The sequence below is a fragment of the Chinchilla lanigera genome, unplaced genomic scaffold (assembly GCF_000276665.1).
Source record: "Chinchilla lanigera isolate Chin_1 unplaced genomic scaffold, ChiLan1.0 scaffold00043, whole genome shotgun sequence".
NCBI classification, from domain to species: Eukaryota; Metazoa; Chordata; class Mammalia; order Rodentia; family Chinchillidae; genus Chinchilla; species Chinchilla lanigera.
The window spans coordinates 4,094,320-4,114,758 of NW_004955444.1; the positions used below are offsets into that span (position 1 = coordinate 4,094,320).

Consider the following 20,439-nt stretch of genomic DNA (forward strand, 5'->3'; position numbering starts at 1 on the left):
GTCCGGCTGGCCTTGATTAAGCACCAATCGCAATTCTTCCGCGCACTTCAGTCCCCTCAATGGGCAACCGAACAGAAATTAATATTTACTGCGACCAATCCTATCATCCTAGGGGACAATCGCGCTCACTCGGTGTGCTTTTTTCCCCAGCAATACGTAATGAATACCATTTCAGACACCGTTCTGATGTTCGCAGTCCTGGTGAGTTGCTCACCTCCACTACAGCCTCCATCAACACGTCCCCCGGCTTAACAAATCACACTCAAGCACCCCCGATGAAAATCCTTCCATTTTTTTTTTTAAGTTTTGTTGTTTTTATTGTTGTTGTGTGTTTCTTGTTTTGTTTTCGCAAGTAGGTTTCGCAGACTATAAACTGCCTGTGTTGAAGACGAGATGTACTCAATAAAAGCCATATCAGTTTCAGGCAGCAGGAAAAAGTTGGGCATATGTCAGGAAAAAGGCTCTCTCTCCTTCTCTCTCCCCCCACCCCCGCCTCGTGCGCTTGCGCTTGCGTGCGTGCGCTTGCGTGTGTGAGCACGTGCGCATGCCTGCAAACTTCAGCTACTGTAATAGCAGCTTGATTACAGCTTAAGCTTCTCCGAGTCCCTGCAGATCTCTCAGTTTGCAGAATGATGGCACTGTACACAACAGCTGAGTGGTCTGAATCTTTAGTGTTTATTTTCAGCCTATGACACAGGCACTGTCTCAATTTTTATGAAACAGGTAAGCAACATTCTTTCAAATCTTAAAATTGAAGTAACTCATAACTTCAAGGCCAGCAGCGCCTTAATTTAAAAAAAAAAGAATCAACACATTCATTTATCCTGACAATTAATGAAACAAGAAAGGTTGATGCTGCTACCTTACTTCGCATATTAGATTGGTTATGATAGATGTGCACTCTCTCAGTCTGTATGCTCCTTCCGCCCCCTACCCCGGCACAGTCTTCCCAGTGCCAGAGAGCTAAAAGGAACACAAAACAGGATATTGGGTTTGCCAACATTACTAAGCATTTTAGAACTTCTTTTCAATGAGGTCTTTTAGAGGGAAGGTCACTAGCATACTAAGTATGAAGAATAGCTTATTAATACTGTCTTTAACAGTAATCAAATCTAATCCAGTCAACCAAATCAGAGAGGAAGTGATCAGTTCCAAATACATCAAAAGATCTACACAGATTGAAAATGAAATCAAAATTCGTTTTGGTAACTGAGATGGTGAAAGTGACATTCTAATTGCTCACGAATCAAACATCATAAAGCTTGGTGTGTAATTTTAATCATTGATGAGCTCCAGGTTAATTATGCTCATGGCATGCATGCAGCTTTTAAAACTCTCTGAAATAATCTGATAACCATAAGCATGAAAAATCTAATAATTTGCTAATTAGCCCACAAACATTAATGTTTACCTTTATCAGTTCTCCATAATATACGCATACTGAAGGTAGTCAAAATGCACAAAATATAATCTTCTGCTGGACTGACAGAAATGAGGAAGGCAGAAGGACACTAGAGACTTGTAGTGAAAGCAAGTTGGTAAATGAATGATGCTAGATAAAAATATAAAGTCCCAGAACCCAGGGTATTTTACCTTTCATGATAGCATACTCAACTAGGCTTGGTGCATATATCGGATACACAGAAGAAGATTCACATTAACTACACGTAGTGAGAAAATCTCTTGTCGTGGGAGCTATCTTTATTATTCTAATTCCATTCAGTCTGACCCCCACTACAGTTCTCAGATCACAAAAACATTTGCTAGAATTGTTACACACATTCTGAGTGCACCTCTGATGACTTAAGGTAAGGTGCAGATAATAATTTTGGCCAGTTAATGAGTAGACTCTGCAAAGTGTCATCTCAACATACAGCAGGTTGTCTTTTTACATGACTTTAAAAGAGCCAGAAGTAACTTTCAGAAAAGTAACACTATTGCTATATGTAAATAATAATAGAAACTGTGCTAAAGGATCCATCCCAGGTCATAGCAATGTGGTAGGCCACACTAGGCTGTACACGAAGTCACCTATCAATTTCCTCTCAAGAAGTTACACATTAGTTAGGAACTAAGTCAAATACATAAGACCTCCATACCACAAAACTTCTATTTCATTCTAATACCAACAATAAAAATAATAAAACTATTTCAACTGCTATAGCTAGTAACTGTTTCCAGGAGCTACTAACCATAACCACAGCAATCTTTACCGCTATATTCTGACAGGATCACCGTGTACAGTGAAAGTTGCTTACATCAGTAAGCAGTCACACTGAATATGCTGCTAAGTAATTTCATTGTCATCAATGTCAACTGAGGTTTTTCTTTTGCTAACATTACCCATTTAAGAAATTTATGCTAAAGTTTTATAAGTCCCAGTATGAAGGCCACAAAGACAACCATTTTAGCTGAAACCGTAGAACTCATTCCAAAGTGACTGTGTAACAAGTTCACTCACTGTGAGTTGCTTCACCATTGAAACTGGTTTGCATTGGGTTCTCACCAATTTCTACTCTCACTGCCAGACATTCTGTTTTTTTTTTCAAAATCACCAAAGTCCTCTAGAAATTGCTAAGAAAAATCCTAATATAATGTTAATGCTAAGTTCAGAATGATACATACCTGCTAGTCTGCTTATAATACATGGACACGGACTTTTGGTATTCGCAGGAATTCACAAGATCAGTGACTTTGATCATGTCGAATCCCTTTCACAGACATAATGGACAATATGTAGAAAAGAGCGTTGTTTGCTCCCTCTGCTTTGCTTCCTCTGCAGTCACTGCTGCCTCAACTCTGCTTTGCTAAATGACCAACCCACCTACAAGGAGGCAGGGTAATGAAAGGGGGTGCTTTCTGAACAATGGAAGGGTTCCTTTGCATTCAGCAGGCAGAGTTCCCCTTAGAACCCCAAATCAGAGAGGCCAGTTTTTACCTCTGTTTTGTAATTGAGACTGTCCCCGTCTTCCTCTACGGTCCAGTGAGACAGTGCTTATGAAATGATTAAAAAGAACGCAATCTGAAGGGCAGGACAGAGTAATGGGAAAGGAATGCTAGGTTAGCCGCTCTGCTGAGAGCTGGGAGAGGAGACGACGCACTCCTCAGCCTGCTGCTTTTATTCTCTGCTCTGCTCTCCAGCCACCTCCCAGGGCTCTTGGAGTCTTTATTTGCTCCATTTTAAACGGGTTAAAAGTTGTCCACTTAGAGAGAATTTGGTAACAAGTTACAAATCAAAAAGGAAAAGAAAAGAAGAAGAAGAAGAAGAAAATAAATAAAAATCCTTGAATTATATCAAGTTTCCAAAAGGTCATCACTGTCTCTGCTGTGGCCTTTTCCCCATTCCAAATCCTCTATCAATATGTCATAGTGAGTTAGGCAAAGACAAAAGAGAGACGCAGTGTGAAAACGGCACATATATCTAATCCTGACAAAGCAATGAATAGACCTTCACAAGTATAATTATACTTGTTTATTTGTTGCCACGTACAGAGAACTGATGAAAAAAATCCATCAAAGTGGTATTATGCAGACACCAAGAGCTGCTTTTCTTTGGTTGCTAAAGCCACATTGAGGCTTAAATTCCTTATTGTTAAATTCAGAAGAAAGAAAGGAAAAAAAAAGATTTTAGACTGGATTTTTTTTTTTTTGCATCAGTTGCTGACAGATCTTTTGTGTACCAGGCTGTATTAGTTCACACTGCTACTTCATTTTTACTCATACTGGAATTCGTAATAACAAACTACTGTACAGAAGCTTTTACCAGGGTCCGGTTTGCTGACCAAGGGAAGGGAGTGAAAGTGTCCTTTTCTCAGTCTTTTGATATAGCAAGACACAGGTAAGGTGCCTAGGTGGAAATGCCAGTTACAGCAGCATAGATCTTTGATCCCGACCTTTTCAGGTGGTTTCCTTTAAGTCAGCTTTCTCTGCAATTTCTTGCTTTAGTAGATGTTTAGTATTTCATAAAATATTGCACAACTTTTTTCCCACTACAATATTTAAAATGTTAGCAAGAAGGCAGGCAAATACAAGGATGTCAAAAGACTGAAAATATGAAGTAAAAAGGTTTCAAATCCCACTATTAAGAAGCCATTATGTTCCAATAGACACTAAATCAAATAACTTAACAAAAGCACATTTTTAGAGGTGGGATAGGGAGCCAAGCAAGCCCTTTTTTTTTTCTTGCAGGATAGAAATATATCAAAGTAAATGCAATCTGCATAGTTAATGTTTGTGAGCTTTACAATTTAAAACAGAAAAGCTGTAATTTTTCTTTGCTGGCAATCTGGAAACACTCTGGAGTTAATTACAGCTGATTCGGAGTGAACCGCACAAACAAAGACCAGTCTATGTCCAGACAATTATACTGCATTAACCAGCTTAGAGCTTCCTGCTGATGTTTCAGGTCTCCTCTGTTACACCCTTCTACCTTCCCAGCACGAGAGAAAATGCTTCTGCAAGAAGGAATTAATGAAGGGAGCTGCAGAAGAATGTGTGACGACCTCTCCTGACAGGGCAAAAACTTTCCACCCATGTCATGACAAAGGGGAGAGGGTAATTAAGTTTGAACAGAAGGATGCAACCAAATATATTCAGCATTTAAAACAAGCACATTTCTAAGAAGGGAAAGTTTACAAAGACAAATATGAATGTGAGGCAACTAAGTTATTTTCCCTCTTCTCCTCATTTTTCTCATTACAACCTCAATGAGCTATTCAATGCAATTTGTTTCCTTCCCTATAAATAGGGCTGTTGTGGTTGATGTATATTCTTCCCCCTTGATTCTTTCTGTTTTTTTCCCCTCTTCCCATCCTCCTTGCCTTTCTCAGTGCTAAATGCACGTGGACTTTTATATGACAATTACATAGCATTAAATGTATGTGTTGCAGAACTAAAGAAAAAGGGCGTACTGTACTTTGCCAAAGAGTCCAATCATCCTTAATTTCATTAGTGGTGGGAAACAGGAATTTTGTTTCATTTTCTTTACAACTTTAATCAAACTCCAGCTACTTTCCTTAAAGAAGAATCAATAACCTGACTTTAACCAGATTACACTATTATATGACCCATGTTACGTGTTTGTTTTGGGAAAATTTCATAATCAGTGGACAAGAAGGACCCAAATACTTTAGCTACTTTTGTAAAAAATGAAAAAGCTTTGGTACTTTTAACCAATTTGGTAGAGTCCTAATTTTCATATTCATTCTAATTAAAAATGAATATTCTGTATTGGTGTGAGACAAGGACATGAACTGTAATTAAGGGCAGTGCCCCTTTCTGATTTTTTTCCGTAGGTACTGTTTTGCTAGTATTCCAGCTGACATTGGGGCTTTGCAGTGATTGCTTCATTAAAGGATAAGGATGTCCTAATCAGCTAAAGTATTACTAGAAAGCTGTTGTTTGCCAATACTGTGAGAATTTATTGACTTTTCTTGCTTCCTCTAAAGAAGAAAAAGGTACCTCCAAATGCTAGAGAGCAGCCATACCTATGCATCACTCATCTCCCCATTTTCTCCTCTATGGAAGTAGGATTAGAGTTAAATGACAACATATTCCTTTTAAATGTTCTTCTCTAAGGAAATGTAAATCTACAAATCAACTAGGTATTATATGAAATATATATTTTCCCTGAAAATACTAAAACTTATAAAAATATCCTCAATTTTGTAAGTGTTTCAATAACAAACAGCATCATTTTTCTCAGACACCTTTTCTTAAATCTCTATCACATTTGAAAGTTCAAGTGCATGACATTACTCAATATGGCTTTTACATGGAACTGTTTAGCTTTCCTCAAAAAAACACGGACCACCTCGATCATTTTTGGAAGTTATAAATCACAGTGGCCATGCATTTCATATGCTTATATTGCTAGTCTTAAAAAATGTAATGGAGTAATCTCTGGCATACACATAACCCGAGTGCTTAGTTGGTAATGCCTTAAATCATCATATAGAACCATTTACAAATTACTTTTAATTTATTGAGGTATATATTACCATAGAATATTTGGCTTCAAGAAAAGATTTGCTAAGTTAGTCAAAATCATTGCACACATATATTTATTTCATATAAAATATGATAACAATATATTCTAATCTATATCTACTTTTCCTTCTCTGTTCATATATTTAATTGATTAGTTGATTATGCACTCCTGGCAAATGCGTATTTAAGAGAAAACATTTGAATAATTATTTGTATTTCACCATTCTATCAATATGATCTCATAACCCATGAAACAAAGAGTACAACATTGTACATACATTTTTAAAAGAGAAAAATCATTCATTACAGCCTAAATCAGTCATAATTATCTTCATAAAATTAATCACAGGTCAGGTATTCCAGCAAACATTCCTGTTCCCTGAGCAATGATTTCAATGCTTTCATATGGTTTCAAGTAGTTTTAATGGAGAAAGTTAGATACTCGATTCTTTAAATCATTACCAAGTGCCACTTACTATATAATACTCTTAGAATCTACCAAATATAATCTTTTTATATTTCATGTAAATATTTCAAATTATTTTATATTAAAGGCCACATTAGGACTAATATAACAGAGAATGTAAGTGGAATGCCAAGTTTTCTTCTGGATGAAATATTGGCAAATTTCAGTTAGATCACTAAGATTAGTTGGTTATCTTATTCCTATGATGAAGAGTCTTTGGTTTGGGTTTTTGTGATCTGTCTGTCTCCCTCTGTCTCTCTCTCTGTCTCTCTGTCTTTGCATCTCTGTCTCTATTTCTGTCTCCCACTCATTCTTTACCCCCTTTGCCTGAAAGTTAATTTGACTGCTGCCCATCAGTGAAGTGAGCAATTCAGTAATTAACTTTTGTGTTTTAAATGTATGAACTTTAATTAGATTTCATTATAAACAAACAAACGTCAACCATAATTATAAGCCCCTTGGTTTACCCACATATTATCCCTTTTCAAACAAACTCGATGTCAGACAAATTACAATCAAGCAGCCAGCAGTTCTGAGCTGGATTTTACATGATCTGCTGGTAACCTGATTACTTTAACTTCAATATCATTACAGGAAAAGTATTTCAGGAAAAATAATTACAAGAATTCCAACAGGAGACAAGCTTAATTGTATTGATTCAAAAGATGCATGTTCAGAGGAACCATGTTGAAGGAATAATGCTATCTCCAATCTACAGTTTCTATTAAAATGAAATTGTCCAGCAGGCAAGAAGCAATTGAAGATTCGTGTCTGCAGAAGTAGAGCGACTAAACTAACTAATTATCTGGTCCCAATTATCTTATACTTTAAGTAGCAAAATATCTGTAGGGAGCGAGTACAAGGCGTGAGGTTTGCAGGTTTATTTACTGACTGGTCTATCTATTAGGACCGAGAACAAGTGGTGCTGTCAGGACATAATGAAGGTAAATGATTAGTTAGCACCCAGCCTGAACTCTTCTTCAATGCAATAAGAGTTAATTAAAGTTTACCACCAAACATCAACCAAAGCAGGATGTTGATCAGGTTTCAGCATTAAGTGCAAACAGACAATAGTTGGTAGCAATTAGTGCAGCTATCAAATGACATGTAATGATAATTATACATTTAAAACAGCTAAAGAGCTGGGGGAAAAAACTAATCAGCCTCTTTGACGACAAATACTCAAAGGACAGGAAACAGGTATCAGATTATTTCACTTTAACACTGTAAATCAATAGAATTAAACAAGAAAAGCTTGTATGGGTACATTATCTGAAAGAGAACAGTTAACTGGGCCCAAAATGAAATAAATCTGCGAGTACTGGTCTATCAAAGATAAGAACTTGTGTAACTAAAGAAAATAAGTTACTTTTCAATTAAAGTTTCCAAAAGAACTCTGTGTAAAGAAAGTTTAGCTTCTGGATTTTTTGTAAATTCAACATGTAACAAGTATTTCATGGTCATTGTTATTATTTAAATGAAGTGCTAACTTTCACTCAACTATACTGTCAAAAGTGCTTTCAACCTGAATGCTACCTTTGTATGTTTAAATATTATCTTCCTGAAAGGTGTTTAGATGGCTGCAGATTGAAGTGCTTTTAATGCAACTAAATTTAAAACACGGGCCACATTTAGCAAGTCATATAGGCCTTCTCTCAATGCCTTTCAAGCCTGTCCCTTCAGTCCTGCTGAAATCAATGATCCTGCATACAATGCCATCCTTAAAATAATTTTCACAAATCACCTCTTTCTCTCGTCCACTTTCTGTACAAAAGCCTAGCGGTGGTGGTGACCTGCAGCGAGCTGCAGCGGGTCGTTTGTATCATTGAAAGCCATCACTGGCCTCGATCATGTCTCCAGAAATGGGCCCATCCTCAGGACCTCTAAGTCTCCATTTTCCCAACCCATTCTGTGATGCTAAGGATCTGTACAGTGTTGGCTAATCGCAGTATTTCCCTGGAGCTAAAGCTAGGCCACGTCCGGCTCCCAGCACACACACACAAAACGTCTCTCTTCGAAATCCTTTTGCTTGTTCAGCACTCATACACTCATTGGTCCTGACATTTTCACTGCAGCCATGACAGATGAGCCGATGGCTCCGATGTGATTGCATGGAAGGATGGCTTTCTCCAAGACGTATCATTAACGCTCATCACCATCTCCCAATATGGCTCTTCTGAGTTCATGTAGTGTGTTGTACAAATCCGAAGCCATCTGTGTAAATATGTGCACTGTAGGTAATAAGAAAACAACTCCATCCAAGGAGAAAAGTGCAGCCAGAGTGGGTGTCGGGGTGGGGGGCTGGTACTAACTGAACGTTGCTCTGGGGATTTAAGTAACTCCACCCAACCTCTGCCCCAGTGTAAACCTGCCAGCTGACTGTCTCTGAAAGGCTTTTGCCTTGTTCCCCTCAGCAGGGACTGCTGCAGCAAAGCATAATTTGTGAAGTGACACAAATGAAGCTACTAAGATAAACATGGTTAATCAATTGGCAAGCCGGTGCATTTCATTGCTTCCACCCATGCAGTACCTGTTTTATTCCTAACCCCTTAGCTCCGCCCCTTTATTAAATTTCTCTCAGTTCACTTTAGTCGGGGGAGGGTTTGTCAAAGCCAGTTTTACTCTGAGATTATTGTATTTTTCAATGAGAAAGAAACAATGCTTTTCCAACTATTATTAAATGTGAAACTCTTCAAGCTCTTGGAAAAGAGAAGCTTTTTCATTTAGTATAAACACCCAAACCTTCCGGTTAAGACAGAACCGAACTTCCGGTTGCATACTTCTTGCCATGTACACTATGGGGTTTACAGAGGAGATACTTGTTATAACCTCTTCTCCGCATTCATCTGAGGAAACACAGCCAATCAGAGTCAGCGCTGGCACAACAGACGCTGAGAAAGGAGGTCAGGCTTTGAGGTAAAGTGCTATTCACTCCTGGCCATGCAAGGAGCTCTTTATTCTTGTCCTTATTGGTATCAGTCCCCTTCCCGGAGCAAGAACAAAGCCAAGTGCTCGTGTGAGGTTTATGAATAAATCAGAGGTGAGTCACTTTAAGTGCTGCCCATGATTTCCTTGTTGACAGTGAGCACTTAAACGGGCTTCTATGACCAACAACTTCTGGCAAACTATAATGATCCCTAATCTGTACCCTGCTTCATTTCAAGAACCAAATCACCCAGCCCCCATTTTTTTCCTGCAAGCTCGCACCTCTCAGGCAATCTCTATCCTGTCTGTAACAGCTTGCCTTTATAATTTCAGCACAGTCAGTCATCATAGCAATAGGAATATCTTCAAAACTTTTCTTTGCTTGGGAAAACTCTTCCGATAAAAAACCCCACATAACAAACTATTCTCATATTAACATTAAGGAGTTTTAGATAAGAAAGGAGCTAACCCACCTAAGGTGCAAAACTTTTAAGTAATTTACTGATGTGAACACAGGCATTCACACACATGAACACACACAAGCACACATACCCATCAGCTGTGCCCTGTACTCTGCGACATCTTGCCAGAATTTCGGTGTTAGTTTCCTTGTCTGTTAAACAACGAGCTTATGCCATATTCCCTCTGACTGCAACAGCCTACAACTCTAATATAAAACCCATTTAGATTTCAGTGGAAGATTGTTTTCTCTACGGAATTTTCAAGACAGGCCCAGCTGTTTTTAAGGTTGAATGTTTATTTTCAGGACCTAGATTTCAAGAGAAGAGGCAGAATCTAGAGTTTTAATGAACGGAAGTTTTTTATGAATGTTTTTCATTACAACTCATTCTCTTAACAGATAGTTATTGAGCGCCAAGGATCTTCCCCTTGACGCTTCTCTCACTGGATACAGTGGATAAACAGATCTTGATGCTGCCCTCAGGAAGGGGCAACTTATTTGAAGAAACTCTTAGGAATCATGAAAAGTGGTAAGACATTAACTGTTTCCTTCTGGTAAAGGATATTATTACCTTGATTAGTATTCAGTAAATGCTTAGACTACACAAAATGTGCTTCAGATAAACTGTCAAGGTCCAGGGCCTCTTATAATGACCACAATACAGGACATCACCCACTTTTAAGAAATGGTTTAACAAGTGTTATGAAGCAAACATATCTCAATATTAAACAAAAATGAAACACAAAACTGTGAAATTACAATTCAAATATACTTTTGTTTACAATAAAATATAAACAATTTTGTGTATGAATTTGTAGCTTGGATGAATCACAATGAGAAATTATTAAGAACAGAAAGATTTTTAAAAACCATAAAAAGATTTAATTATCTAGATGATCCAAAATTTTTATTTATGTATTTGTTAATGCTTAATGTATCTTTCAGTTTAGGTAGTCCTCTCTGGAATAATGCATTAGTATAAAGAGATACAGGGCTATGATCTTCTCAAATAGTTAAATAAGGTAGAGACTCACAATTTGGCTATAAAAAATCCCCCCAAAAAATGTAAGAGTTCTATAGATATTAGTTGTGTTTGACAGTTGGATTAGTTGTCTAGACTGATATAAATTTTGGTCAACAGGGTACAGTGTAACAGTACCTGTTCTTTTCATGGTAATATCAAAGTATGTTAATGCCCAATACATAGAAAGTTATTTCTATGACACTTAATCTAGTTTTGGAAAATCCTCTAATTCAAAGGCTTTCAAGCAGACTGGGTCAACTACATGACTGAAATAAGCTTTGTGGTCTCTTCTATTATTGTGTTTAATGGACAGTCTGGAATCTGGAGCTCATTTGGATAGACCAAGATCTGAATTATTTAAAAACTATTTCTGTCCTAATTTGCTTCTTAGAAAAATAAAGACCCAGAAATGCATTAAATATCTAGAAGCCCTCGGAATCAAACCAACTTGATCAAACCAATCAAACCAAGCCCTCGGATAATGGAGTGCCAGAGAGTAATGATGTGGAGGACCAACCACCTATCAACCTCAATGCCATCTAAGTACCTGTCAATGACCAACGTACAGGAGAAGAAGCCAACCACCTCTTTTTCCTACGTCTTACACCTAGCCATTGCCTTGTTCCTGTCTCTTCTTATGGAGAAAGGCAACTCTGCTCAAACCACTCTATGCAGATTTGCTTTAATGCTATTTAGCTGAGTGTTACATTCAAACCAGCTTCTATTGAAAAAAACAAAGGAAATATAGGGGCAAGCATCAAATCCTGCCACATTTATTTATTTTAATGTTGAGGACACTTTACCAATCTCTAAAGCAACCTTGGGATACAGATGAGGAAACTGAGGCTTAGAAAGATTAAGTAACTTAGATAAAGTCACCCATAGAAAGAATTTAACCAAGTTGTCCTAATGATTTGATATGGTTACTAATGGTTATTCAGTAGCCAAAACACAAGTTAAACTTTCAAATATCTAAAATTTGAGTTCAAATCAATAAACACACTTAAAAAGGAAGAAGAATTTATGAAAGAACCCATGAAATGTCTGGCTGTAGCTGTCATTCTTTCTATACACTGAGCTGCCTCTGAAATGTCTCAGCCTTGTCTTCGTTGACTTTCCCCACACGCAACGGAAACTCTGTTCTTGTTCACACCATGTTCATGATTATTAGAATACATTTTAAGTCACTGAGATCATCAGTGTTTTCATGAATCATAGGCTCTTCTTGGTCTTTCAAAGCACCTAGTCCAACCCCCTAGTTAATGTAAAAATATGTTCAACAGTCACAGTGATAAGAGGCCGTCCAGACTCCACTGTTCTTTCAGAACTCGCTGTCACCGGAGAGGGTAGCACCGCCGGAGTACGGACGGATGGGTCGTCCTCCTTTTCCTCTCTTCACCCTTCCTCTGCCATCACAGTCACTCACGCAATGAGACTATCGGTCCTTCGGTAATGATATTTGAGCTTTTGCCTTCACATTCGCCTACTGTGTTTGGTCAGTTCATGGTAATTTCTCTGGTACTCAATATTCCACATTTTACCACGAGCCACCTACACTCATTTTAATGACTTTAAGGCAGTTTCCAAGCTGTAACATTTTGATAGTTTCTAGTTGCCTTACCATGCTGCCTGATCTTTTCTGTTGAGACTATTGAACAGTTCTTAGAAAATAAAAGAAATTTAGTCTGTAGAAGGAAAATTTCACAGAATGGAGGCATCTAAAGAGGAAAGAGAAACTAACGTGGAAAGGTGTGTGTGTGTGTGTGTGTACAACAGTGTTAAAAACGATTGTATGTAACAAACCAAAAAGATGAGTTATCCTCAATCTCCATTAGTCAATTAAAGATGTCCTAAGTATTAACCACACTATGCTTCAATGTATTTTTTAAAGCATTATAAGCGCAACTCTGGAGAATCTGCAATAATAAAGTATTGCAGACTTAATAAAGATGTCCTGGAAAATATAAATCTAACAATGACTGGGCTTCTTCAATTTATTCCAAACAGGCAAATTTTAAGGTTCTCCAAAAACTCCCCTCTGATAAAGTTTTGTTTTGATTTTAACAATGTAGTCAGGTGGCATACACCAGCTCATGTTTCTGTCTTTTAATAATGTTACAGGTACAAATTTCCTTTCTTTACAGTGAAGGAAAATAACGTTATAGACAGTTATAAAATGCACATTTTAACCCCAAAGTTAATTTTCTCTAGTTAAAATTATTTAGATCTTAGTAAATATATTTAGATTGCTTTCTGTTTTTATAGCTTTAAATGGGACCTATATACTTCATCTTTAATGGTATGTGCTGTAATACGGACCATTTAGTAATTATCATCTAAGCACCACTTAAGCATTCCCAGGATCAGCAAACATTAGAAAGGATCTATCATCTAAAAATCTGATGCTTACCCATTGATACCAACCTGGATCCTAAAAACTCCTATAGGATTTGCGTGGACTGTGAGAGCATTATAAGATACAAGTCAATTTGTTCAAAGTTTTAAATTTTACTTTTTCATCTGAAGAATGTTAAAGTGGCTAATTATATTAGAGATTCAGCTTGCCAAATATGACTTTAGCATATCTTTAAATTGAGTGCACACATTCAAAAATGCCTCCGAATGACAAATATTTTCTTTCACTCACAAACCATTAAAAGAACAGGGAAGTAGAAAGTTGTCGCTCCTGAGCTGAGGATTGCATGTCACATGTGAAATCGTACCAAACTTTCAAGGCAAAGGGTGAACCTCTGAAATGAAGGAATTAACAGAACATCAACTCCAGCAAGATTGCAAGGGGAACAATCCTTATGCAAGAAAATAATGTCATTGAGCTTCATTAAAAGCCCATTTTGTCCTTAGCCATCAAAGACTGTGAGTGCACTGAGATCTTGGTTATATCATCAGGGATAAGTAAAACAAGTGCCAAGAGAAACTGTGCACTTTTAGTTCTCACATGTGTCCATCTGTTCCCATATAAACATATATTCTGCTTTCTGTCTGATTCCTAAAATCTTGATATCAGAATACCCTGGGCTTTGGCCCATTTCCTAAGAATGCAGACATCACATAAGCTACTATTAACCCATGTGTGATCCACCTCCATGGTGGCTGGAAAACTGCCAGTTACAACACATGGTGCCTGGTTAACAATGTCTTAAAATATAAATGAATTTATTTTTTAAATTAACACATTTTTCTTATGGAAATACCTTAACAAGCCCTTATGCATGTAAAAGAATAGCCTCCATGTGGATTTTTTTGTTCTTTTAAGACTTTTCTCAAGCATATCATAAAGTTAACCATAAAAGTTTTTGAAACAATCCAGAATTTCTTGACAAATTTTAAAAAGGATTCTAGTAAAGAATTTTGGTGACTATATAACAAAGATCAAAGAGTTCCCCTTTACAATACGCTATACTCAAGAGGCAGCCCTTTCACTTTAATTTACATGAAAATACTTCTGATTTCCCAAGTTTCCACATAACCATCTTAATAGTACCTCAGCAACTGAACCACAGAAGTGATGAGGCAAGAGGAAGTTCTACAAGCCAGCAACAAACCAGTGGGGTGAATATCTGCTGAAATCTTTCAGTATATCATGTGTGGTGACCTCAGACCAGAAAGAGCTTGATTAAAATATATACATACAAATCATTACACTGCAATTGACTTACATATATACAAAAGAAATAATTCCTACCTTTGAAAGAGTCTTAACATTTATGGTGTTGTAACCACCATAATTATGGTTGAAGAAACATCATTAAGAGTCCTGATCACATTATCAGCTGATAACCAGTTAAAGCCCTAGCAAATGACAAGGGAAAACCCTACAGCATATGATTCCAGGAGTGAACACACAGTACCTAGGTATTTTTTGAAGGTGTCTAGAAACAAGATATGCAGTATACCTACAAAGCAACATAAAGGCTGCACCCAGAACTTTATGCACTAAAGTCTAAGAAAATAACTCTGTATTCTATGCTACTGTCCCCTCCCAGCCACAAAAACTGACAGGCCACTTAAAACGCCTAACATTGCCAAAAGTCAAAATGCATAAGTCGTTTCCAAGTGAAGCATTCTGCCAATTGGGACAGTTATTTATAGTTGATGGGAGCCAAAAGCATACTGTATGTTCAACTGTAAATGAACTAAGTATTCATATCACACCCCTGGCCGATTCTAAAATAACTGTTTTTGCCAGCAAAGTGCTGGGAATTCTTGATACTCAATAGTCAATATTTGGCTAGCCTGGCATGTTTCTGGACATTCTTTCACATACAAACCTCTGTTGGTCATCCTCGACTACACTACTGTCATACACATTACTTCCCAGGGATGATGAAAGCTCAGGGAATCTTATAAAGTTGCTGAAACCTGAGCCTCTGCTTGTTTTTTCAAGTCTTGGACAAACATAACTTTAGAGAGAGCACAGCATAGGCATAAAGAAAGAGAGGCCTGCATTTTCATCTTCCTTTCATCTTAGTCATTCAGTCAGCCATTCAGGACCCTATTCAACAGAGCTTTTCATTATGCAAAAAAATGCTAATCCTTTTCCGATGCTTTCACACTTGTATAAACCCCCATTCCTTCAACTGAAAAGCAATTATATCAGTTTACCTTTCTGTCAAAAACAGGATTAATATTCCAATAAGGGAATCTCCTTTCTTTTCCTATCTTACTTTAGGAAACTAGAGATTATTAGTAGAGGCATTCTTAGAACAAGAATACATTACTTTAAACATGATTATGTTACCCATTGGGTGGAAAAGAAAGAAAGAAAGAAGGAAAGAAGGAAAGAAGTAAAGAAAGAAGAAGAAGAAGAAGAAGAAGAAGAAGAAGAAGAAGAAGAAGAAGAAGAAGAAGAAGAAGAGAAAGAGAAAGAGAAAGAGAAAGAGAAAGAGAAGGAGAAGGAGAAGGAGAAGGAGAAGGAGAAGGAGAAGGAGAAGCAGGAGGAGAAGGAGAAGGAGAAGGAGAAGGAGAAGGAGAAGGAGAAGGAGAAGGAGTAGGAGAAGGAGAAGCAGGAGGAGGAGGAGAAGGAGAAGGAGAAGGAGAAGGAGAAGGAGAAGGAGAAGGAGAAGGAGAAGGAGAAGGAGAAGGAGAAGGAGAAGGAGGAGGAGGAGGAGAAGAGCTTTAATGACTGCAGAAACTCTCTTCTGTGACAGAACTGACCTTCTCTGTGCAGATGCCCAAAATGAATGAGGCTCACTCTGGTCTATTAATCAGAAACAAATTATGAAAGAATGTAGCTGGACTGGCTGACACTCTCCTGCCTTGGGAGACTCAGTAACAGCCTAGTAACAATGTCCTCTTCATGGGTAATGAACAGCCATGACAAATGGGGCAGAGAAACTATTTATTTGCATATGCAAATTCCCACACAAGGGAAACATGTACAAACAAGTGTCATTGTAAGGTGGATTAGGCAAACAACGCTTTCTTTTTAGGACATTCTGCAGCCCAGAACATTAGTCAGCACAATTAAACCAGTCTCCATGGAGACTAATGAAATTTCACCATGGTATGAGTTAAATTAGATAGCTAGTTATGTGTTTCCACAATCCAACTAGAAATCCATTATTGTTTCAGAACAATACAGCAATTGTGCCTAGCTGATCTCTGCCGGCCCAACAAGCTCCTAAGTTGACAATTTGCATATGTTAATATAATTAAGCACTAATTACATGAAACTTGTACATATTCACATGCACTTTCCCTGGGCGCTTCTCAGTTTGAACCTTGGCCAAGTCTTTAACCCTTAAAATGGTCTTAGAGGTTAAAAAAAAAAAAACCCTCTGCCTGTGGATACAGCCCCTAGGCAGACACAGAAAGTCTCCTCACTTATAAACACAAAGCTTAACCTGGCTTCTCATATTTCTCGCAACAATGACAGAAAATATTTTGTGAGTGTGCTGGAGACAAGGGGCAAGGAAAATGAAGAGGGGGAATGGATTCGTCTCTAAAGGCCCCTAACGAGTATCTTCTCAAAGGAAAGCAATCGCATTCATTTCAAGAAAATGTTAAGAAAGAATTTGTTCTCGTTGACATTGTCAAACCTTGGGAGATGAAAACGGTTTGACAACAGCAAAAATAGCAAGTAGAGAGAGGGAAAGGCATCCGCAGCACTTAATGAGCTTTACATAAATATATGCAGAGGTAATTAAGCAATGTTAATTACTATGACAACAGTTAATTGAATATAATTAGATATTTTAAGCCACTGAATAAAGCATAGTTAAGATTAATTTTATTGAGATTAACTGTAAATAAGGATAGATTAACTCTCTGTTTTGACAGGCATAAAAAGTAGCTCTGCAAATTAAGCAAGAGCACGGCCACTAGTCCAAAAATCATATATTATTTTAATGTCACACCTCAGAATCATCTCCTCAATAAACACGACTTTCCAAACCCAAATAGACAGGAATCTTGAAGAAAAACAAACAGCTTGCAGAGATTAAAGAGCCTTTTGTCCTTTTTCATGTGCATTTCTTTTAACAGACTAAATTAAGCGAGTCTGGTGTACGTTTTTTAGGAAGGAACATTTCACACTGAATGGAAAAAATGTTCTATCACATATGAAATTCGTGCAGCTGTGCGGAACTTGGTCCAGATGGTTTAAGACTATAAAACACGGCCAAATGATGGGCAGTAGGCCTCCCCAAGATTATATGATAAAGTCACAATCTTTTATTTTGATTCCCTCCCATTTCTGCTTTGTGTCATTTCCAAGCAAATCAAATAACGTCTTTTATAGCTGTGTTCCTCCAACAGGGTGAAAAGCAATGTCCCTACTAAGTGCTAGAAATGAAATCTAAAAGGGAGTTGAAGAAGGCTCATCTAACAGATATCAGCTAAGTCATTCAGCCACAGAATGCCAGGATAGCAGTGACAACAGTGTATGCAAATGACTATTACTCTATTGACTATTACTCTCACAAACAATGGTTTCTAAAATTACTTCTCAGAAAAATGTTGCTAAGTAAAAATCTGTCTCTCCCCATACTTTCACACCAAACTAATCCATGCACATTTTTTAAGAAGATTAACCCAGGCCTCAAGAATGCTGAACAAATCACCAATAAGAAAGGAGCTTCAATTGATCTTGAAATAAATCAATAGGTGATTAACATAATATTTTTAAAGCTGCAAAATGTACATACATTATATAAACATATATATATTATATTTTCAATACCTTTTAGCTCTTAATCGAACACGGGCTTTACACTATTGAGTCTGGCTCTACACTACCTCACAACTTCTGTAGGATTCCTTTAGTCTTTACAACGAAAACCCCAAAATGGCCTGTGAAACAACACTAGGACAAGCCATTCTGCAGTGAAAGATTTTAAATCATCCAGCCTCTTCTAATAGACTTGAGACTTATTGAGGTAGAAACCATAAAAAATGAAGAAGGGAAATTTAATCCCTGAAATATTGATTTGCACATTAATATCATATAGGCAGAGGGCAATTTGGCTTCGTGGAAATGACACATTGTCGACCCTTGGTGAAGTCAGAGCCAATCTAACTGCTGAACATGTCTGAATCTCAAGAGTTATTAAGGGCTTCCCTTCTTGCCGTTATGACTTCTCTTCAGCCTACCAATGCAATCTTAAATGTATTATCTTTAAGAAATAATTGTAAAACCTCAGGGGTTTTCCAGTTAATGGAAGGGAGGCCAAACCACATCAGATTCTGAAATGCAACATTAAACCCTCGCAATCAACAAAACCACCTCAATTCTCATCCATCCAATGCAGGATCTAATATTGTTATTAGAGATAATCAAATTTCATTGTGTAAATTTAGGCTCCTGGTCAGAAGGGAAGCAGTAAATTCTGCAATATTAAACAGCAATTTTCTTTGCCTCTTTTATGTTTTCCTTTTAGGGTGCAGCATCTTTGAAAATAATCCAACTAGCTCAAAATTAATGAACAGATTTGGCCTCGTCTGCTGAAAACTGCAAAGATTACAATAGAACTGCACATGGCTTCTTCATTTTTAACTTCAAGTGGCAACTTTCACTTCACAGACCCAGAGCCCATTGAGCCCACAGCTGCTGCTATTGCTTTGACTTCCACAGCTGGTTTACCTGACCTTTCTTTGTTCCTTGGGTACGTTTCACTTTTCAGATTTATGGTATTTGCCCCATATTTCATTGACCCTATCTTCATTGCTATAAAAAATGAAAACACTCGAATATGAGTTTACTTTTTTAAATACAAAAGCAGCCAGCTATTGAATAAACATAGTGATACTCTTCAATAGTTTATGTCATAAATATTAACGCCATTTAAAAATAACTGTATAAAACTTATGATCCCCACACTGATACCAGGTGCAAGAGGTTAAAACAGCTGGCTAGCCATCTTTTATGTTTGCGTGCCTTCCTGCTGACTGAAACCGAAAACCTTGAAAACTAGCAAATATTCCCTTAAGGATTTTTTTTAAGGACGAGGAAGGAAAAAAGAAAACCTTCATTCTCTTTAATACGCTCCTCGGTGAAGAAAAACTGCACCAGAGTCACAGAGGCAGTGAAATAATCCGAAATATCTTCTTTCTGTTTTATTTCAGCCCCGTGCTTGCCAACAATCTCTATAAACAATTCTCTAGTCTTGAATTAGAAAAGAGAAAGAAGAAAGAAAGAGAGAAAGAGAGAGAGAAAGGAAGAGAGAAAGCCTCAGCGTGCTCTGTCAGTTTTGCCAGTAAATATAAAGTAAAACGAGTGTGGATGGCACCGAGAGTGTTACATACCCGGGCTGTGTTTTTGCTTTGCTCTCAATGGAAGCGATCGATGCCCGTGTCACTGTCGCGTCCCAATCGCAGCCAAGTCTCAGCCTTAATCTAAGCAACACCCGAAAAGGCAGCGGCAGCCGCAGCCTCTGTCTCACTCTTCCATCCATCCACCCAGCTAAAAATATAATTCTGCATATGAGCTTTAACCACTCCACGTTTATAGGGATCAAGCCACTGAAAATCCAGGAGAACACAATAAAAAAAAAAACCCTCCTGTCTCTCGTCTCTCGCTCCTCTCCCCCTCTCTCTTCTTCTCTCCTCTCTCTGTCTCTCCTTTGCCATCTACATGATCCTTGATTAAACATGGAACAGAGTTAATAAAAGGGGGGGCCGAAGGAGAGGAAATGCAACTGTCAGGAACCGGGAGGGCCGGATTTCCCGGGGACCTGCTTCTGTCTGGGTCGGTGTCAATCCACCATCTTCAGCCAGCGGACTTGTCTTTAGGTTTTTGTTTGGTTTGGGGGGTGTTGTTGTGTGTGTGCTTTTTTGGGAAGGGGGGAGGGGTAAGGGGAGGTGGGGGCCGGAGCCGGGGGGCAGGGAGAGCGCGTGTGTCCGCGAGTGTGTGCCGGTGTGAGCGTGTCCGCGCGTGCAGCGGGCGGCGTGGGGTGGGGGTCCGCGTGTGCGATCCGAGCCCGCGGCGCCCCCGAGGAGGGTGTCTCTCCGAACGGTAGCTAAGCGCTCTCCGGAGCCGCGGGCAGCGAGGAGCCGCGGCCCGGCGCCCCAGCCTCCGAGCGGCCGCAGGAGCCCCGCCGGACTGCAGGTAACAAAGAG

The 20,439-nt window shown here is 38.3% G+C and overlaps 1 protein-coding gene across 1 annotated transcript in view; it reads right to left on the minus strand.

Annotated features, from left to right (window-relative positions):
• Positions 1-20,439, minus strand: part of Zfhx4 (zinc finger homeobox 4) — a 177,247-nt gene that overhangs the window by 155,490 nt on the left and 1,318 nt on the right. The gene's annotated exons all lie outside the window — the stretch shown is intronic.